Source organism: Montipora foliosa, chromosome 4, assembly GCF_036669935.1.
Source record: "Montipora foliosa isolate CH-2021 chromosome 4, ASM3666993v2, whole genome shotgun sequence".
Classification (NCBI taxonomy): domain Eukaryota; kingdom Metazoa; phylum Cnidaria; class Anthozoa; order Scleractinia; family Acroporidae; genus Montipora; species Montipora foliosa.
The window spans coordinates 37,699,093-37,714,138 of record NC_090872.1 but is presented as its reverse complement, the minus strand read 5'-3'; the positions used below and the strand labels follow the sequence as shown (position 1 = coordinate 37,714,138).

At 41.7% G+C, this 15,046-nt stretch overlaps 9 non-coding genes across 9 annotated transcripts; 4 read left to right on the top strand and 5 right to left on the bottom strand.

The window, feature by feature from the left end:
• Positions 1–1,441: 1,441 nt before the first annotated feature.
• Trnak-cuu (transfer RNA lysine (anticodon CUU)) lies at positions 1,442–1,514 on the bottom strand. Its single transcript has one exon. It is a non-coding gene; the product is annotated as a tRNA-Lys (tRNA).
• Positions 1,515–1,816: 302 nt separating this feature from the next.
• Trnai-uau (transfer RNA isoleucine (anticodon UAU)) lies at positions 1,817–1,927 on the top strand. The gene is made up of 2 exons: positions 1,817–1,854; positions 1,892–1,927. It is a non-coding gene; the product is annotated as a tRNA-Ile (tRNA).
• Positions 1,928–4,071: 2,144 nt separating this feature from the next.
• Trnai-uau (transfer RNA isoleucine (anticodon UAU)) lies at positions 4,072–4,182 on the top strand. Its single transcript has 2 exons — positions 4,072–4,109; positions 4,147–4,182. It is a non-coding gene; the product is annotated as a tRNA-Ile (tRNA).
• Positions 4,183–6,059: 1,877 nt separating this feature from the next.
• Positions 6,060–6,144, bottom strand: Trnar-ccu (transfer RNA arginine (anticodon CCU)). Its single transcript is given in 2 exon segments — positions 6,060–6,095; positions 6,108–6,144. It is a non-coding gene; the product is annotated as a tRNA-Arg (tRNA).
• A 1,752-nt stretch (positions 6,145–7,896) lies between these two features.
• On the bottom strand, positions 7,897–7,968 carry Trnak-cuu (transfer RNA lysine (anticodon CUU)). The gene has a single exon. It is a non-coding gene; the product is annotated as a tRNA-Lys (tRNA).
• Positions 7,969–8,257: 289 nt separating this feature from the next.
• Positions 8,258–8,368, top strand: Trnai-uau (transfer RNA isoleucine (anticodon UAU)). Its single transcript has 2 exons — positions 8,258–8,295; positions 8,333–8,368. It is a non-coding gene; the product is annotated as a tRNA-Ile (tRNA).
• A 900-nt stretch (positions 8,369–9,268) lies between these two features.
• Positions 9,269–9,353, bottom strand: Trnar-ccu (transfer RNA arginine (anticodon CCU)). Its single transcript is given in 2 exon segments — positions 9,269–9,304; positions 9,317–9,353. It is a non-coding gene; the product is annotated as a tRNA-Arg (tRNA).
• Positions 9,354–11,095: 1,742 nt separating this feature from the next.
• On the bottom strand, positions 11,096–11,168 carry Trnak-cuu (transfer RNA lysine (anticodon CUU)). The gene has a single exon. It is a non-coding gene; the product is annotated as a tRNA-Lys (tRNA).
• A 284-nt stretch (positions 11,169–11,452) lies between these two features.
• On the top strand, positions 11,453–11,563 carry Trnai-uau (transfer RNA isoleucine (anticodon UAU)). The gene is made up of 2 exons: positions 11,453–11,490; positions 11,528–11,563. It is a non-coding gene; the product is annotated as a tRNA-Ile (tRNA).
• The last annotated feature ends 3,483 nt before the right edge of the window (positions 11,564–15,046 follow it).

The following is a 15,046-nucleotide window of genomic DNA, read 5'->3' as shown; positions in this document are numbered from 1 at the left end:
GTTGTGCATAATCACGTTGAGGGGAACGCATTAATGAGGTCGCATCGTTCTCACTAGACAAATCAAAAGATGATGCATGTTACAGCATCTCATTTCGGCTTCATCTTCGAGGAGAAAGCTTAGGATGCGTTCGATTGACCGTATTCCGGAATAGGAATATAAGTTAGAAATCCTTCCTTTTACGGAGATTCACATTAAAATTGTCAAACATCTGCTAAAATGCTATTTTAAACATATTTTTATTATTCTTGCTGCTTTGAAACGCGCCAAACATAACGTTTTAATCATTACTCCACGTATTCTTATTCCGGAATGAGGTCAATCGAACGAGACCCTAATCGATTTACACTGAGTTAGAAATTGTCCTTGGAACGTACACGAACCCATGACTTCTTATCTCAAAGCTAGCATTTCACACTCCATTTTCTCAGCGGAACCTTTCTTTAATAATAACCAAACTCTGTTCACAATTTACAGGCTATCGTCGTCGTCAATTGGAATGCATTAATGAGGCCACATACTTTTCCTTAGACAAATCAAAAGATGATGCGTTTTAGAGCATCTCATCTCGGCTTGAGCTTTGAGGAACAAGCTTAATAGACCTAATCGGCTAACTCAATGTTGTACCCAATTCAAATATCCCTGCATTAGGATTTTTTGTGTATTGTATGTAGCATTCATATTTAAATGATATGGAAATACCTGGAACAAACCTTTTTATTCCCAAAAGGGTTTGAATTGGATACAGGTAGCCTATTAGGTCTGTCGATTTCGTCTGAGTTGGAAATTGGCCTTGGAATGTACACGAACCCATGACTTCTCATCTTAAAGCTAGCATTTCACACTTCATCGTCAGACAGAGCTGAACCTATCTTTAACCAAGTTCTGCTTACAATTTACAGGCTATGGTCGTCCATCTTTGCACCCTTCTAATATAAAGTTTCAAACGCCCTTTTAGTGATGTCATTTTGTGACAGGTTACGATTTCGCAAAAACAACGGGTGCTCGCTTCCATAGAGGCGGACACAACCGACGAGTTACTTCAAGTAGTAGGCTGCCATTTCGGAAAAGTCTGATTTTTACTTGTGGTTGCAACTCTTGACTTCATAAAGACTATCCCAAGAGGCGAACTAAAGGTGCAACGTCGTTAATGGGCCAAACGAAGATTTGATTTAAGGCGCGTAATAGAACAAGCCGCGTAATAGAACAAGAACACGGCAAACAAAAGAAAGGACCCTTCAACCGCTGTCCAACTTGCATGTCAAATTCATCAAAATCCGATTACTTGTGGAAATTGTGTTTGGCACCGCAAGTGTTATTACTTCTGTTGCTTTAGCTCAGTTTCAGCTCTAACTTTTGCATTTGAAGTCGATGTTCTAACGTCCAATACTTATACAAAAAGAACACAAGAGCGTTTAGTAAGCCAGCAATAGAGATGCACCGCCCAACGTGGGGCTCGAACCCACGACCCTGAGATTAAGAGTCTCATGCTCTACCGACTGAGCTAGCCGGGCTTCTTCCTTCAACAGTGTTGGCGGAACGTTAAATAAGAATATGAGACGGGTATGCCTGGGCTCAGTGAGGCATATCCACCCTGTTCGGTTCTTCAAATACGGGCATTTCGGGCTTGATCATACTGAGATACTGCCGAACATTTATAATTATTATTATTATTATTATTATTATTATTATTATTATTATTATTATTATTATTATGGGTGTCGTGGGAAAGGACACTCGAAAGACAATTGAAGGGTCATCGGGAAGCCACCTGGTGGTTCGTGGGGGACAATCCACTCCGAGTACAAATGTCATAGCTCCCGTAGCACAGTAGGTTAGAGCGTCGTACTTATAAGCAGTATTGGCAACGGCCACTTAAGGTGCTGGAGTAATGCGAAGGTCGCGGGTTCGATCCCCGCCGGGAGCAAGCTTATTTTAACGACTCTGGTGTCGGCTTTAATGTCAATTGTCAAAGCTTCCTTTGAACACAGACAGGCACAGCTACTTTCTCGACTATATTACCATACAATTTCTCTAAATCAATATGTTACCATAGTTTCTCACTTTCTCAAGTATGACACTACAGTGCTATAGACTCAATCGCCTAATTGAGTGTTTTGCTCCAGGTATTTCCATATCATCACAAAGAATCTTAATCCCGAGAGATTTAAATTGAGTTCAACATTGAGTTAGCCGATTAGGTGTACTCGAGGTTATGAAAAAAGGTTGATCAAATCCTGAGGATTATCATCGTCAATCTCGCACTCAACGTTTAAAATGAATGACCAAATTCATTTTATCGCTCACCAAAAGCTTTGATCAGTTTGCCGAAGCAGAGTTTTGCAGGTGTTCTCAATTATTACTTGTATTTGAAGGAAGATCAGCATGGCGACATGGATGTACTTTCACCGGCTGACCTGTTAGAAAGACAGCTTCGGATTGGGTACCATTCTGTTTCAACCCCAGCCAAAAAGATGGTGACCTCAACCCATAATGCAACCTTTTCCCCCCTTTTCAATGACGATCGCGCAATAACTTTGAGAATTCGTGGAAAAGGTCATTACTCTTTTTGTCTACAACTTTGAAAAGGGGGGAATCGGTGAACTGATACGTGGCATCCAGTTTCATAGAAATTTATGACCGAGACTGCTGGTTACTACGGATCTTGAAGCAATGCTGGGAAGTGGTGGTGTCCGAGTTTGGCGAACGAAGGGTGCTCCGCTTTGGCGAATTTTGACTTGGTGGTGTTCTCAATCTCGCCATTTGGGAAGAAAAGAGACCCTAATCGATTTACACTGAGTTAGAAATTGTCCTTGGAACGTACACGAACCCATGACTTCTTATCTCAAAGCTAGCATTTCACACTCCATTTTCTCAGCGGAACCTTTCTTTAATAATAACCAAACTCTGTTCACAATTTACAGGCTATCGTCGTCGTCAATTGGAATGCATTAATGAGGCCACATACTTTTCCTTAGACAAATCAAAAGATGATGCGTTTTAGAGCATCTCATCTCGGCTTGAGCTTTGAGGAACAAGCTTAATAGACCTAATCGGCTAACTCAATGTTGTACCCAATTCAAATATCCCTGCATTAGGATTTTTTGTGTATTGTATGTAGCATTCATATTTAAATGATATGGAAATACCTGGAACAAACCTTTTTATTCCCAAAGGGTTTGAATTGGATACAGGTAGCCTATTAGGTCTGTCGATTTCGTCTGAGTTGGAAATTGGCCTTGGAATGTACACGAACCCATGACTTCTCATCTTAAAGCTAGCATTTCACACTTCATCGTCAGACAGAGCTGAACCTATCTTTAACCAAGTTCTGCTTACAATTTACAGGCTATGGTCGTCCATCTTTGCACCCTTCTAATATAAAGTTTCAAACGCCCTTTTAGTGATGTCATTTTGTGACAGGTTACGATTTCGCAAAAACAACGGGTGCTCGCTTCCATAGAGGCGGACACAACCGACGAGTTACTTCAAGTAGTAGGCTGCCATTTCGGAAAAGTCTGATTTTTACTTGTGGTTGCAACTCTTGACTTCATAAAGACTATCCCAAGAGGCGAACTAAAGGTGCAACGTCGTTAATGGGCCAAACGAAGATTTGATTTAAGGCGCGTAATAGAACAAGCCGCGTAATAGAACAAGAACACGGCAAACAAAAGAAAGGACCCTTCAACCGCTGTCCAACTTGCATGTCAAATTCATCAAAATCCGATTACTTGTGGAAATTGTGTTTGGCACCGCAAGTGTTATTACTTCTGTTGCTTTAGCTCAGTTTCAGCTCTAACTTTTGCATTTGAAGTCGATGTTCTAACGTCCGATACTTATACAAAAAGAACACAAGAGCGTTTAGTAAGCCAGCAATAGAGATGCACCGCCCAACGTGGGGCTCGAACCCACGACCCTGAGATTAAGAGTCTTATTATTATTATTATTATTATTATTATTATTATTATTATGGGTGTCGTGGGAAAGGACACTCGAAAGACAATTGAAGGGTCATCGGGAAGCCACCTGGTGGTTCGTGGGGGACAATCCACTCCGAGTACAAATGTCATAGCTCCCGTAGCACAGTAGGTTAGAGCGTCGTACTTATAAGCAGTATTGGCAACGGCCACTTAAGGTGCTGGAGTAATGCGAAGGTCGCGGGTTCGATCCCCGCCGGGAGCAAGCTTATTTTAACGACTCTGGTGTCGGCTTTAATGTCAATTGTCAAAGCTTCCTTTGAACACAGACAGGCACAGCTACTTTCTCGACTATATTACCATACAATTTCTCTAAATCAATATGTTACCATAGTTTCTCACTTTCTCAAGTATGACACTACAGTGCTATAGACTCAATCGCCTAATTGAGTGTTTTGCTCCAGGTATTTCCATATCATCACAAAGAATCTTAATCCCGAGAGATTTAAATTGAGTTCAACATTGAGTTAGCCGATTAGGTGTACTCGAGGTTATGAAAAAAGGTTGATCAAATCCTGAGGATTATCATCGTTAATCTCGCACTCAACGTTTAAAATGAATGACCAAATTCATTTTATCGCTCACCAAAAGCTTTGATCAGTTTGCCGAAGCAGAGTTTTGCAGGTGTTCTCAATTATTACTTGTATTTGAAGGAAGATCAGCATGGCGACATGGATGTCCTTTCACCGGCTGACCTGTTAGAAAGACAGCTTCGGATTGGGTACCATTCTGTTTCAACCCCAGCCAAAAAGATGGTGACCTCAACCCATAATGCAACCTTTTCCCCCCTTTTCAATGACGATCGCGCAATAACTTTGAGAATTCGTGGAAAAGGTCATTACTCTTTTTGTCTACAACTTTGAAAAGGGGGAATCGGTGAACTGATACGTGGCATCCAGTTTCATAGAAATTTATGACCGAGACTGCTGGTTACTACGGATCTTGAAGCAATGCTGGGAAGTGGTGGTGTCCGAGTTTGGCGAACGAAGGGTGCTCCGCTTTGGCGAATTTTGACTTGGTGGCGTTCTCAATCTCGCCATTTGGGAAGAAAAGGGAGAGTTCTTTCAAAGGTGTGCACCTTGTGGCGAAAGAGTGAGTCCAAACACCTCCGACGGGACTTGAACCCGCAATCTTCGGCTTTCCTTTTGCAGTACGAAGGTCGCGGGTTCGATCCCCGCCGGGAGCAAGCTTATTTTAACGACTCTGGTGTCGGCTTTAATGTCAATTGTCAAAGCTTCCTTTGAACACAGACAGGCACAGCTACTTTCTCGACTATATTACCATACAATTTCTCTAAATCAATATGTTACCATAGTTTCTCACTTTCTCAAGTATGACACTACAGTGCTATAGACTCAATCGCCTAATTGAGTGTTTGCTCCAGGTATTTCCATATCATCACAAAGAATCTTAATCCCGAGAGATTTAAATTGAGTTCAACATTGAGTTAGCCGATTAGGTGTACTCGAGGTTATGAAAAAAGGTTGATCAAATCCTGAGGATTATCATCGTCAATCTCGCACTCAACGTTTAAAATGAATGACCAAATTCATTTTATCGCTCACCAAAAGCTTTGATCAGTTTGCCGAAGCAGAGTTTTGCAGGTGTTCTCAATTATTACTTGTATTTGAAGGAAGATCAGCATGGCGACATGGATGTACTTTCACCGGCTGACCTGTTAGAAAGACAGCTTCGGATTGGGTACCATTCTGTTTCAACCCCAGCCAAAAAGATGGTGACCTCAACCATAATGCAACCTTTTCCCCCCTTTTCAATGACGATCGCGCAATAACTTTGAGAATTCGTGGAAAAGGTCATTACTCTTTTTGTCTACAACTTTGAAAAGGGGGGAATCGGTGAACTGATACGTGGCATCCAGTTTCATAGAAATTTATGACCGAGACTGCTGGTTACTACGGATCTTGAAGCAATGCTGGGAAGTGGTGGTGTCCGAGTTTGGCGAACGAAGGGTGCTCCGCTTTGGCGAATTTTGACTTGGTGGCGTTCTCAATCTCGCCATTTGGGAAGAAAAGGGAGAGTTCTTTCAAAGGTGTGCACTTGTGGCGAAAGAGTGAGTCCAAACACCTCCGACGGGACTTGAACCCGCAATCTTCGGCTTTCCTTTTGCAGTAGGAGGCCGACGCCTTATCCATTAGGCCACGGAGGCAAACTTACTGACTATTCAAAGCGACTTGATGTACTGGTGAGCGGTGAAAATATATTTCGTTAAGCTTCCTTTCTTTGATCGAAATGACAGATGGTTCTTTGAGAGCCACAGTTCTTTTCAGTTTATGAAAGGACGTTGATCAAATCCCAAGGCTTAACTTCAGTGGCAGTTTGTGTACGTTTACGTGCAAGGTACCGTAGCTCAGTTGGTCATGGGTTCAACTCCCATCGGTGCCTTACGTTTTATTGATGTTCAGGTGAGGTTTGTTGAAATTTGACTTCCATGACAATCATTGTACGTGGTTGTGCATAATCACGTTGAGGGGAACGCATTAATGAGGTCGCATCGTTCTCACTAGACAAATCAAAAGATGATGCATGTTACAGCATCTCATTTCGGCTTCATCTTCGAGGAGAAAGCTTAGGATGCGTTCGATTGACCGTATTCCGGAATAGGAATATAAGTTAGAAATCCTCCTTTTACGGAGATTCACATTAAAATTGTCAAACATCTGCTAAAATGCTATTTTAAACATATTTTTATTATTCTTGCTGCTTTGAAACGCGCCAAACATAACGTTTTAATCATTACTCCACGTATTCTTATTCCGGAATGAGGTCAATCGAACGAGACCCTAATCGATTTACACTGAGTTAGAAATTGTCCTTGGAACGTACACGAACCCATGACTTCTTATCTCAAAGCTAGCATTTCACACTCCATTTTCTCAGCGGAACCTTTCTTTAATAATACCAAACTCTGTTCACAATTTACAGGCTATCGTCGTCGTCAATTGGAATGCATTAATGAGGCCACATACTTTTCCCTAGACAAATCAAAAGATGATGCGTTTTAGAGCATCTCATCTCGGCTTGAGCTTTGAGGAACAAGCTTAATAGACCTAATCGGCTAACTCAATGTTGTACCCAATTCAAATATCCCTGCATTAGGATTTTTTGTGTATTGTATGTAGCATTCATATTTAAATGATATGGAAATACCTGGAACAAACTTTTTTATTCCCAAAAGGGTTTGAATTGGATACAGGTAGCCTATTAGGTCTGTCGATTTCGTCTGAGTTGGAAATTGGCCTTGGAATGTACACGAACCCATGACTTCTCATCTTAAAGCTAGCATTTCACACTTCATCGTCAGACAGAGCTGAACCTATCTTTAACCAAGTTCTGCTTACAATTTACAGGCTATGGGTCGTCCATCTTTGCACCCTTCTAATATAAAGTTTCAAACGCCCTTTTAGTGATGTCATTTTGTGACAGGTTACGATTTCGCAAAAACAACGGGTGCTCGCTTCCATAGAGGCGGACACAACCGACGAGTTACTTCAAGTAGTAGGCTGCCATTTCGGAAAAGTCTGATTTTTACTTGTGGTTGCAACTCTTGACTTCATAAAGACTATCCCAAGAGGCGAACTAAAGGTGCAACGTCGTTAATGGGCCAAACGAAGATTTGATTTAAGGCGCGTAATAGAACAAGCCGCGTAATAGAACAAGAACACGGCAAACAAAAGAAAGGACCCTTCAACCGCTGTCCAACTTGCATGTCAAATTCATCAAAATCCGATTACTTGTGGAAATTGTGTTTGGCACCGCAAGTGTTATTACTTCTGTTGCTTTAGCTCAGTTTCAGCTCTAACTTTTGCATTTGAAGATGTTCGATGTCCCTGGAAACGTCCTACGATACTTATACAAAAAGAACACAAGAGCGTTTAGTAAGCCAGCAATAGAGATGCACCGCCCAACGTGGGGCTCGACCCACGACCCTGAGATTAAGAGTCTCATGCTCTACCGACTGAGCTAGCCGGGCTCCTTCCTTCACCAGTGTTGGCGGAACGTTAAATAACAATATGAGACGGGTATGCCTGGGCTCAGTGAGGCATATCCACCCTGTTCGGTTCTTCAAATACGGGCATTTCGGGCTTGATCATACTGAGATACTGCCGAACATTTATAATTATTATTATTATTATTATTATTATTATTATTATTATTATTATGGTGTCGTGGGAAAGGACACTCGAAAGACAATTGAAGGGTCATCGGGAAGCCACCTGGTGGTTCGTGGGGGACAATCCACTCCGAGTACAAATGTCATAGCTCCCGTAGCACAGTAGGTTAGAGCGTCGTACTTATAAGCAGTATTGGCAACGGCCACTTAAGGTGCTGGAGTAATGCGAAGGTCGCGGGTTCGATCCCCGCCGGGAGCAAGCTTATTTTAACGACTCTGGTGTCGGCTTTAATGTCAATTGTCAAAGCTTCCTTTGAACACAGACAGGCACAGCTACTTTCTCGACTATATTACCATACAATTTCTCTAAATCAATATGTTACCATAGTTTCTCACTTTCTCAAGTATGACACTACAGTGCTATAGACTCAATCGCCTAATTGAGTGTTTTGCTCCAGGTATTTCCATATCATCACAAAGAATCTTAATCCCGAGAGATTTAAATTGAGTTCAACATTGAGTTAGCCGATTAGGTGTACTCGAGGTTATGAAAAAAGGTTGATCAAATCCTGAGGATTATCATCGTCAATCTCGCACTCAACGTTTAAAATGAATGACCAAATTCATTTTATCGCTCACCAAAAGCTTTGATCAGTTTGCCGAAGCAGAGTTTTGCAGGTGTTCTCAATTATTACTTGTATTTGAAGGAAGATCAGCATGGCGACATGGATGTACTTTCACCGGCTGACCTGTTAGAAAGACAGCTTCGGATTGGGTACCATTCTGTTTCAACCCCAGCCAAAAAGATGGTGACCTCAACCCATAATGCAACCTTTTCCCCCCTTTTCAATGACGATCGCGCAATAACTTTGAGAATTCGTGGAAAAGGTCATTACTCTTTTTGTCTACAACTTTGAAAAGGGGGGAATCGGTGAACTGATACGTGGCATCCAGTTTCATAGAAATTTATGACCGAGACTGCTGGTTACTACGGATCTTGAAGCAATGCTGGGAAGTGTGGGTGTCCGAGTTTGGCGAACGAAGGGTGCTCCGCTTTGGCGAATTTTGACTTGGTGGCGTTCTCAATCTCGCCATTTGGGAAGAAAAGGGGAGAGTTCTTTCAAAGGTGTGCACCTTGTGGCGAAAGAGTGAGTCCAAACACCTCCGACGGGACTTGAACCCGCAATCTTCGGCTTTCCTTTTGCAGTAGGAGGCCGACGCCTTATCCATTAGGCCACGGAGGCAAACTTACTGACTATTCAAAGCGACTTGATGTACTGGTGAGCGGTGAAATATATTTCGTTAAGCTTCCTTTCTTTGATCGAAATGACAGATGGTTCTTTGAGAGCCACAGTTCTTTTCAAGTTTATGAAAGGACGTTGATCAAATCCCAAGGCTTAACTTCAGTGGCAGTTTGTGTACGTTTACGTGCAAGGTACCGTAGCTCAGTTGGTCATGGGTTCAACTCCCATCGGTGCCTTACGTTTTATTGATGTTCAGGTGAGGTTTGTTGAAATTTGACTTCCATGACAATCATTGTACGTGGTTGTGCATAATCACGTTGAGGGGAACGCATTAATGAGGTCGCATCGTTCTCACTAGACAAATCAAAAGATGATGCATGTTACAGCATCTCATTTCGGCTTCATCTTCGAGGAGAAAGCTTAGGATGCGTTCGATTGACCGTATTCCGGAATAGGAATATAAGTTAGAAATCCTTCCTTTTACGGAGATTCACATTAAAATTGTCAAACATCTGCTAAAATGCTATTTTAAACATATTTTTATTATTCTTGCTGCTTTGAAACGCGCCAAACATAACGTTTTAATCATTACTCCACGTATTCTTATTCCGGAATGAGGTCAATCGAACGAGACCCTAATCGATTTACACTGAGTTAGAAATTGTCCTTGGAACGTACACGAACCCATGACTTCTTATCTCAAAGCTAGCATTTCACACTCCATTTTCTCAGCGGAACCTTTCTTTAATAATAACCAAACTCTGTTCACAATTTACAGGCTATCGTCGTCGGCAATTGGAATGCATTAATGAGGCCACATACTTTTCCTTAGACAAATCAAAAGATGATGCGTTTTAGAGCATCTCATCTCGGCTTGAGCTTTGAGGAACAAGCTTAATAGACCTAATCGGCTAACTCAATGTTGTACCCAATTCAAATATCCCTGCATTAGGATTTTTTGTGTATTGTATGTAGCATTCATATTTAAATGATATGGAAATACCTGGAACAAACCTTTTTATTCCCAAAAGGGTTTGAATTGGATACAGGTAGCCTATTAGGTCTGTCGATTTCGTCTGAGTTGGAAATTGGCCTTGGAATGTACACGAACCCATGACTTCTCATCTTAAAGCTAGCATTTCACACTTCATCGTCAGACAGAGCTGAACCTATCTTTAACCAAGTTCTGCTTACAATTTACAGGCTACGGTCGTCCATCTTTGCACCCTTCTAATATAAAGTTTCAAACGCCCTTTTAGTGATGTCATTTTGTGACAGGTTACGATTTCGCAAAAACAACGGGTGCTCGCTTCCATAGAGGCGGACACAACCGACGAGTTACTTCAAGTAGTAGGCTGCCATTTCGGAAAAGTCTGATTTTTACTTGTGGTTGCAACTCTTGACTTCATAAAGACTATCCCAAGAGGCGAACTAAAGGTGCAACGTCGTTAATGGGCCAAACGAAGATTTGATTTAAGGCGCGTAATAGAACAAGCCGCGTAATAGAACAAGAACACGGCAAACAAAAGAAAGGACCCTTCAACCGCTGTCCAACTTGCATGTCAAATTCATCAAAATCCGATTACTTGTGGAAATTGTGTTTGGCACCGCAAGTGTTATTACTTCTGTTGCTTTAGCTCAGTTTCAGCTCTAACTTTTGCATTTGAAGTCGATGTTCTAACGTCCGATACTTATACAAAAAGAACACAAGAGCGTTTAGTAAGCCAGCAATAGAGATGCACCGCCCAACGTGGGGCTCGAACCCACGACCCTGAGATTAAGAGTCTCATTCTATACCGACTGAGCTAGCCGGGCTCCTTCCTTCACCAGTGTTGGCGGAACGTTAAATAACAATATGAGACGGGTATGCCTGGGCTCAGTGAGGCATATCCACCCTGTTCGGTTCTTCAAATACGGGCATTTCGGGCTTGATCATACTGAGATACTGCCGAACATTTATAATTATTATTATTATTATTATTATTATTATTATTATTATGGGTGTCGTGGGAAAGGACACTCGAAAGACAATTGAAGGGTCATCGGGAAGCCACCTGGTGGTTCGTGGGGGACAATCCACTCCGAGTACAAATGTCATAGCTCCCGTAGCACAGTAGGTTAGAGCGTCGTACTTATAAGCAGTATTGGCAACGGCCACTTAAGGTGCTGGAGTAATGCGAAGGTCGCGGGTTCGATCCCCGCCGGGAGCAAGCTTATTTTAACGACTCTGGTGTCGGCTTTAATGTCAATTGTCAAAGCTTCCTTTGAACACAGACAGGCACAGCTACTTTCTCGACTATATTACCATACAATTTCTCTAAATCAATATGTTACCATAGTTTCTCACTTTCTCAAGTATGACACTACAGTGCTATAGACTCAATCGCCTAATTGAGTGTTTTGCTCCAGGTATTTCCATATCATCACAAAGAATCTTAATCCCGAGAGATTTAAATTGAGTTCAACATTGAGTTAGCCGATTAGGTGTACTCGAGGTTATGAAAAAAGGTTGATCAAATCCTGAGGATTATCATCGTCAATCTCGCACTCAACGTTTAAAATGAATGACCAAATTCATTTTATCGCTCACCAAAAGCTTTGATCAGTTTGCCGAAGCAGAGTTTTGCAGGTGTTCTCAATTATTACTTGTATTTGAAGGAAGATCAGCATGGCGACATGGATGTCCTTTCACCGGCTGACCTGTTAGAAAGACAGCTTCGGATTGGGTACCATTCTGTTTCAACCCCAGCCAAAAAGATGGTGACCTCAACCCATAATGCAACCTTTTCCCCCCTTTTCAATGACGATCGCGCAATAACTTTGAGAATTCGTGGAAAAGGTCATTACTCTTTTTGTCTACAACTTTGAAAAGGGGGGAATCGGTGAACTGATACGTGGCATCCAGTTTCATAGAAATTTATGACCGAGACTGCTGGTTACTACGGATCTTGAAGCAATGCTGGGAAGTGGTGGTGTCCGAGTTTGGCGAACGAAGGGTGCTCCGCTTTGGCGAATTTTGACTTGGTGGCGTTCTCAATCTCGCCATTTGGGAAGAAAAGGGAGAGTTCTTTCAAAGGTGTGCACCTTGTGGCGAAAGAGTGAGTCCAAACACCTCCGACGGGACTTGAACCCGCAATCTTCGGCTTTCCTTTTGCAGTAGAGGCCGACGCCTTATCCATTAGGCCACGGAGGCAAACTTACTGACTATTCAAAGCGACTTGATGTACTGGTGAGCGGTGAAATATATTTCGTTAAGCTTCCTTTCTTTGATCGAAATGACAGATGGTTCTTTGAGAGCCACAGTTCTTTTCAAGTTTATGAAAGGACGTTGATCAAATCCCAAGGCTTAACTTCAGTGGCAGTTTGTGTACGTTTACGTGCAAGGTACCGTAGCTCAGTTGGTCATGGGTTCAACTCCCATCGGTGCCTTACGTTTTATTGATGTTCAGGTGAGGTTTGTTGAAATTTGACTTCCATGACAATCATTGTACGTGGTTGTGCATAATCACGTTGAGGGGAACGCATTAATGAGGTCGCATCGTTCTCACTAGACAAATCAAAAGATGATGCATGTTACAGCATCTCATTTCGGCTTCATCTTCGAGGAGAAAGCTTAGGATGCGTTCGATTGACCGTATTCCGGAATAGGAATATAAGTTAGAAATCCTTCCTTTTACGGAGATTCACATTAAAATTGTCAAACATCTGCTAAAATGCTATTTTAAACATATTTTTATTATTCTTGCTGCTTTGAAACGCGCCAAACATAACGTTTTAATCATTACTCCACGTATTCTTATTCCGGAATGAGGTCAATCGAACGAGACCCTAATCGATTTACACTGAGTTAGAAATTGTCCTTGGAACGTACACGAACCCATGACTTCTTATCTCAAAGCTAGCATTTCACACTCCATTTTCTCAGCGGAACCTTTCTTTAATAATAACCAAACTCTGTTCACAATTTACAGGCTATCGTCGTCGTCAATTGGAATGCATTAATGAGGCCACATACTTTTCCTTAGACAAATCAAAAGATGATGCGTTTTAGAGCATCTCATCTCGGCTTGAGTTTAAGGAACAAGCTTAATAGACCTAATCGGCTAACTCAATGTTGTACCCAATTCAAATATCCTTGCATTAGGGTTTTTTGTGTATTGTATGTAGCATTCATATTTAAATGATATCGAAATACCTGGAACAAACCTTTTTATTCCCAAAAGGGTTTGAATTGGATACAGGTAGCCTATTAGGTCTGTCGATTTCGTCTGAGTTGGAAATTGGCCTTGGAATGTACACGAACCCATGACTTCTGCTTACAATTTACAGGCTATGGTCGTCCATCTTTGCACCCTTCTAGTATAAAGTTTCAAACGCCCTTTTAGTGATGTCATTTTGTGACAGGTTACGATTTCGCAAAAACAACGGGTGCTCGCTTCCATAGGGGCGGACACAACCGACGAGTTACTTCAAGTAGTAGGCTGCCATTTCGGAAAAGTCTGATTTTTACTTGTGGTTGCAGCTCTTGACTTCATAAAGACTATCCCAAGAGGCGAACTAAAGGTGCAACGTCGTTAATGGGCCAAACGAAGATTTGATTTAAGGCAGCAAAGCCGCGTAATAGAACTAGAACACGGCAAACAAAAGAAAGGACCCTTCAACCGCTAGGCCTACTCTGGGACCTAAAGTCGCCTTAAGTCGCCTAAAGTCGCCTTAAGTCGCCTTAAGTGACTTTAAATCGCCTTAAGTCGGAAGTTAAAATTTCAAATAATAATAAATAATAATAATAATATTAATAATAATAATATTATAATAATAATGAGAATAATAATAATAATTATTATTATTATTATTATATAATAATAATAATTATTATTATTATTATTATTATTCCAACAACAACAATTGCCTGAGAATATAGCCGAAATTTGGTGATACTACCACTGGATATTGCTTCTGATTGGTGGAATCAAATTTCCTATGCAGTTCAACCAATCAGAAGCACTACCCAGATCTGGGTTATGACGCCACATCCGTATGGAATTTGTGCGCTCCTTTGTCAAACGTCATTTGGCGGAGAAACCAGTGGTAGTGTCACTAAATGTCGTCTGTTTTCTCAGGCTACAACAACAAAAATAAAACATAAGGGTTCTGTTTATATAGAAGAGGGGAAGGGGTCCCTCATCCTCGGAGACCCAGGGGCAGTTAGTTGGGGCGGGAAAAAGTCTAAACGGGCGAGGAAAAAAATTGGGCAAAGAAAAGTCAAGAACGAAAATAGGTGCTCCTATTTTCGTTCTTGACTTTTCTTCGCCCGATTTTTTTCCTCGCCAGTTTAGACTTTTTCCGCCCCCACTAACTGTCCCTGGGTCTCCGAGGATGGGGGTCCCTTAACAGCAGTGGTATTTCTTCAAGACTTTCTGGTCCCATAACTTTCTGCAGACATCTGCTGCAAACATGTTTGGCTCCACAGGAGGGGAGGCTAGGCATTTAAACTAAGAAAAGGTTTTTGGTTAAATTGCTTCATCCCAGCTACCAGGGAATTTGTGGATATTTAAGTCACTAACCTTTGACAAAGCATTGGATGTAAGTTCCTGAAAATCACAGGAAGAAATGTCAAACCTCCCTCCTACCTGAAATCAATCCTTGCCCCCATTGTCCTCATGAGACATTAACATGCAAGGAACTGATATTAG